The following is a 6,000-nucleotide window of genomic DNA, read 5'->3' as shown; positions in this document are numbered from 1 at the left end:
ACACTAAATAATTTTTTATATAATGGAGTTGAAAATTTTAATTGCATGTAAATGGGCATTCATCCCTAAGACCTAGTTAGGCATGAATACCCTAGTATTAATCTAAGACATGTTTGAAAAAGGAGGATATTAGGTTAATTGAATCGTTTTAATGAACTTGTTAATGAGTTTACAATTCATTATTTATAGACTAAGGTTTCCCTTACCATGGATTTGTCCATCTTATTTAATACAATATAGCCTATTTAATAACTTCATGACTCTATTGTAAGATGCCCCAAAACTAATAAATATATTTGTAGCTTCATTTAAAGGTTTAGAGTTTTAAGGAATAATCATAATGTTTTGTTACTATATGTTTTATTTTTAATTATTTCCTCTCACATTTTATTTTTAACAACAATTGTATAGATAATTAAGTAGAAGGTGATCTAATTTATATAAAAACAAAAGGGATGCATATTTCTCTTTATTTAAAAGTTGCAATCATCATTTGATCACTATGCATGTTTCTCTTTATTTAAGAGTTGCAACCATCATTTGATCACCAATGCTTCTTGATAACTCAAGTTCTGTGTTTCTATTCAAAAATGTCATTTTTCCTTTGTTAAAACAATGGAAGATAATGATACCCATAAGAAGTATAAAATAATTAGTTTGTGTGCGGTTTTAATTCTCAAACAGGGAGCTTTAAGGTGGAGTTGAATGGATAAAAATTGTTCCACCTCCTTGATGCAAAAAATTACTAATCCTATCTTATTTAAAATGTTATTGTAGTTATTACAATAATGCAAACATAAAAATAACATTGACCATTTAACCCATTTAAATTGTTATATTACTTAAAATATTTGATTTTTTAAATATTAATTATAAATAATTAGAAGAAAATAATTATTATATAACATTATTTAACCTTTCACCATCTTTTATTTAAACATTTTATAGTTTTCATGTTAGAGACTAATTAGATTTCTTAAGATTTTATATTCAATATTAACTATAAATAATTATAAGAACATAGCATATTATTATGATACTAATACTTATCGGTATTTATTTTTTCAATTGCATTCAATTGAAAAAAACACAAAACATGTTTTTGTTTTTAATTTTTTCAATTGCATTCATAAATTTTGGAAATATCATAAAATTGGTAAAGTATTATTATTATTATTTATATGAGAATATTTCAAAATCTCCACAAAAAAAAAAAAAAACAAAAAAAAAACATGTATAGACCAACCGTAATGCTGATCCCCAAGTAAAAATGGTATGTACACAATTTCCACCAAAACCATGGGTTGAACTTGAACACAACTAATTTAGATAATTATTATCACGAGATCTTACTCCCAGTGGAACTAACCTCATGACATCTTCAGAGCACGAGCTTCACAGAGACAGTTTGAGCCGTTATAGAAATAGAGACCATTAAAAAAAACAATAGGTTTGGAGTTATCCCACTACAGGCCTTGTAGCTGCTGAGATGGTGACCAAAAAAAAAAAGGACGACTCGTGTATCATTTTGGAGTTATTGGAGTCACAGTCCATATTCATAATCTTCCCATCACGGGCCTCATAACTGTTGAGATTCGCTGGTTCTACGTTGTTAGTTGGTACAGTGGTAGGGTTCCAAACAGAACACATTCATCATCTTCCCATCACGGGCCTTATAGCTGTTGAGATTCGCTGGTTCTAGGCTGCTTGTTAGTACAGTCGTAGGATTCCAATAATTGTACAAATATTTAGTAGTTTGACATGACTTCTGCTTCACCAGAGATTCATTAGAAAAGCTTAGATTAATCCATATTATAGTTTCTGTTTTAAAAAAAATGAATCATGAGTTATCTATGCTTAAACCTTCAATGTACTTTTTGGCATGACCAATGGACAATTGCTTTCTGCCCACCGTTCCTGTTGAAAATGTCTCTGCCCGGTATCCTCTGTTTGATTTTATAATTTTTTATTTGAAAAAACGCTATCAATCCATTATCTCCGCAGCCCCCACCGGGGAAAATTATATTTAACCAGCTTGCTAGGCTACGAGACTAATAAATAAGTAAAGAATCCCTCACTATTAGATTTTATTCCAACCACTCTGAAGAAATCCACAAAATTAATATTGCTGGAAGACCATAGATATTACCTCTGCCTTGAGAAACTTCATTCCTTAATTCTAAGAGATGAATTCCCTCACTGAATATACCTTCTTTACCAACTGCTCTTCCACAAAATATGTTTTCTTTTTTCGTGAACTTCTGGGCACACCACACGTTCTTTGGTGGGGACAGATTCTTTCCAACCACTGGCTCTGCAGGTCGAGTCAGGAATCAGGGATCTAGAGTTATTGGTACCAGCAATAGGATCTTATTAGAAAATAGTTAATTATAACGTATTAGTTATAATGTATTGAAAAAGAGAATGACACACGGAAGGTGATAGCTTAATCCAGCTTGCCCAATTTTATTTTCTATGGACGCGCCGTACAAAGAAAACTAGTTTGGAAATTCGAAAGGAGCCACAATCAGCTCGCCTAAGTAACCTGCAATCATCACTTAAATTGCATTATGAGGACAATACCCCAAAACCCTTAAATTGTGATGGAAGAGCATCCCTAACCAGTAGGGTACTGTATGCATTTTGACTTTACAACTAAGCGTGTAAAAGTGAGAAGAAATATTGAAATTTTAAGACATAGCCATGCTTACGCTTCCTCAGGCATGCATCTTAATGCTTCATGCTTGCTTTTCCAGAGCTGTCCGGGATGGACGTTTATAAAATTTGGGGATAGAAAAGGGGCATGAGGTACAATATGTATTATTTTATAAATTTAGTAGTAAAATTACATTGAAGAAGTGAGTATATTCTCTCACAAACAGTGAGAGTAATATCCATATCTAATGGAGATTAACATAATAATTATCTTCAAATACTATAAGTATTAATTAAAATCCAATAGATAGTAACATCATAAGTATCTTTTGATACTATCCATAAATCGTATAGATTTCTTATTTAAATGATAACTTGAATTCCCTATGTTTGTTGCAAGCCATGTTATTGAGGTATTATACATGTTGAAGTGTGGTAAAGCATGAAGTTATCTACCTCAAGAGTAGATAGGATACAAGATCAAGTTTGTGTACTCCCATGCTAGCTTGATATTGTTAGAGATGTTGAATCTTCAATTACTAAGGAATAAAGGTAAGCCACATTGAAATCAAAGTGTTGAGATTTTATGAAGCAAGCCTCTTGGTGTTGTCAAAGATGCCCCACATTGAAATCAAAGTGTTGAGATGCTATTGAAATCAAAGTGTTGAGATGCTATGAAGCAAGCTTCTTGGTGTTGTCAAAGATGTTGAATCTTTAGTTAATGGGGAATAAATTTAAGCAACAATGAAATCAAGTATTGGGACACTTTGAAGAAATGAATGAACATTGCATTCCCATCAAGTTCTAGCAACAGGAAATCAAAATTTTTATAATAAAATTGAAAATTTTAATTGCATGTAAATGGACATACATCTCTAAAACCTAATTAAACATACATACTCCAGTATTACTCCAAATTCAATTAATTTTTTTTATTAATTTAATAAATTCATTTATATAAATTTATTAATAAATATTTATTAATAAATTTACAATTCACCATTAGGCTAAGCCTTTCCTAACATAGACTTTGCGCATCTTATTTGATGCAATATAGCCTATTAAACATACATACTCCAGTATTACTCCCAATTAAATTAAAAAAATTATTAATTTAATAAATTCATTTATATAAATTTATTAATAAATATTTATTAATAAATTTACAATTCACCATTATAACACAGACTTTGCGCATCTTATTTGATGCAATATAGCCTATTTAATTGCTTTATGACTCCATTCTAGGACGCCTTGACGCCTTATAGCAAACAAAATGATGATATATTAGGAGTTTCGTTTAAAGGTTTATAGTTTTCTTGATAATCATAATGTTTTATTAGTATTGATTATGCATTATTTTTTTTTACATTTTATTTTTAACAATGTATAAATTAAGTAGAAGCTAATTTAATTTATATAGAGATTGGAGGGACGTTTTTGGTCTTTGTCATTATTTAAATGTTGTAATTATCATGTGGTCATCAATACTTTATGATAATTGGAAAGTTTTGTATTTTAATGAAAAATGTCAATTTTTTTTTGTTGTTAAAGAAATCGAAGATAATATTTATGAGGTGTACTTCAATTAACTTGTTTGATATTTTAATTTTTATTAGATGAATTTTAAATCACTGAAAGAAAGACTTAGCTCTTTTTAAATCTCTTGAAAAAGAATTGAATTACTAAAAAATAAAACTACTTAAAATAATATTGTAATCCTTAAATAATTTAAACATAATATATTATAATATTTTATCAAATAAAAATAGACATAATAAAAAAAACAAAGTTTTATCAACTACTTAACCCATTTAAAATATTAAACTACTTAAAACATTTAAATTTATATATTAAAAATTAATAAAATTCCTTACATTATATTTCACATGTTAATTATAAAAATATAATATATTATATAACACTATTCCTCTTTTCACTATCATATATATTTTTATTTACTATTTATATTATTTAAATCATTTTACAATTTTGATATTAAAAACTAATTAAATTCCTTAAAATTCTATATGCAATATTAATTATAAATAATAATTTTATAATTACATAATATTATTTATAAATAATAATTTTATAATTACATAACATAGTATAATATAATATATTATATAACACTATTCCTCTTTTCACTATCCTATATATTTTATTAACTACTTATATTATTTAAATCATTTTACAATTTTGGTATTAAAAACTAATAAAATTCATTAAAATTCTATATGCAATATTAATTATAAATAATTATATAACATAGTATATTATGTACTATCTCATCTTGCACTATCCATGTCATGTATATTTTGTAGGATGAGAAGGGCAAAGGGTGAGGGTGAGTAAAGAGAGGAAAACCATTTATTTAAAGTCATAAGTTATTTTATAGGATGAGAATGGCAAAAGGAAGTTGTAGGATGAGAAGGGCAAGAAGAAAATATTTTATGTAAAGTCATAAGTTATCACTATTGACAAGAAAATATTTTATGTAAAGTCATAAGTTATCATTATTGACTTAAAATATTTTTTTGGGGTAGATATACTATTATTAATTGGTATTTTTGTTAATTTAAATAAATTGTTATATAATTTATTATTTATTTTATTATTTTAAAAAAATTGATTGATTATTTTATTTATTATTATTTTATTTTTATTATGTATAAGCTATTTATTAGTTTTTTTTTGAATTTAATATATTATTATATAATTTATTATTTATTTTAGTGTTTGTGGAGTAGAAAAGTTGGAATTTTGAATTGTAAGAATTATTTTAAGGTTATAATTTATTTTGAGTATTCGGGGTGAAAAATATTTTTGAAATTGAAATTTGCAAATAAAGTTTTAGTTTCTCTAAATTGTTTTACACATTAAGACTTTTTAATAAGTTAAAGATCACATAAATCAAATTTATATGAGGAAATTATACTTTTACAAATTGACCTAGCTTATTGAACATCCTGGTACTTAGTGGATGGCATGCCATCTATTATTATTCAAACATGTGAAGCTATTGACTTGTAAAAACTGTTTTAGGGCTAGGCATTGTTTTGTTGATCTAGGGTCCCAAAACTTGGAGAGCCTATTTGAGACATCAAATGATAACTTTGGAAGAAATCAAATAATAACTTTAGGAAAAACACTTTGTAAATGAGTTTTAACATCTCCATGTTGTTATAGACATTGATATCTTTCCAATGGCTAAAAATTAACTCAATTAGGATTTGTACGAAGATGTGATGCATCTTGCAAGTTGGCTTATCTTGTTGACCATCATGCTACTTAATAGATGCCATTTCACCTTCCATTACTTGGACAGATGGAACTAGTCAC

The sequence above is a fragment of the Pinus tabuliformis genome, chromosome 2_2, assembly GCF_031772625.1.
Source record: "Pinus tabuliformis cultivar Carrire ecotype Pingquan chromosome 2_2, CPIR1, whole genome shotgun sequence".
Classification (NCBI taxonomy): Eukaryota; Viridiplantae; Streptophyta; class Pinopsida; order Pinales; family Pinaceae; genus Pinus; species Pinus tabuliformis.
The sequence above is the reverse complement of the archived record's forward strand: the minus strand, read 5'-3'. Positions refer to the sequence as shown.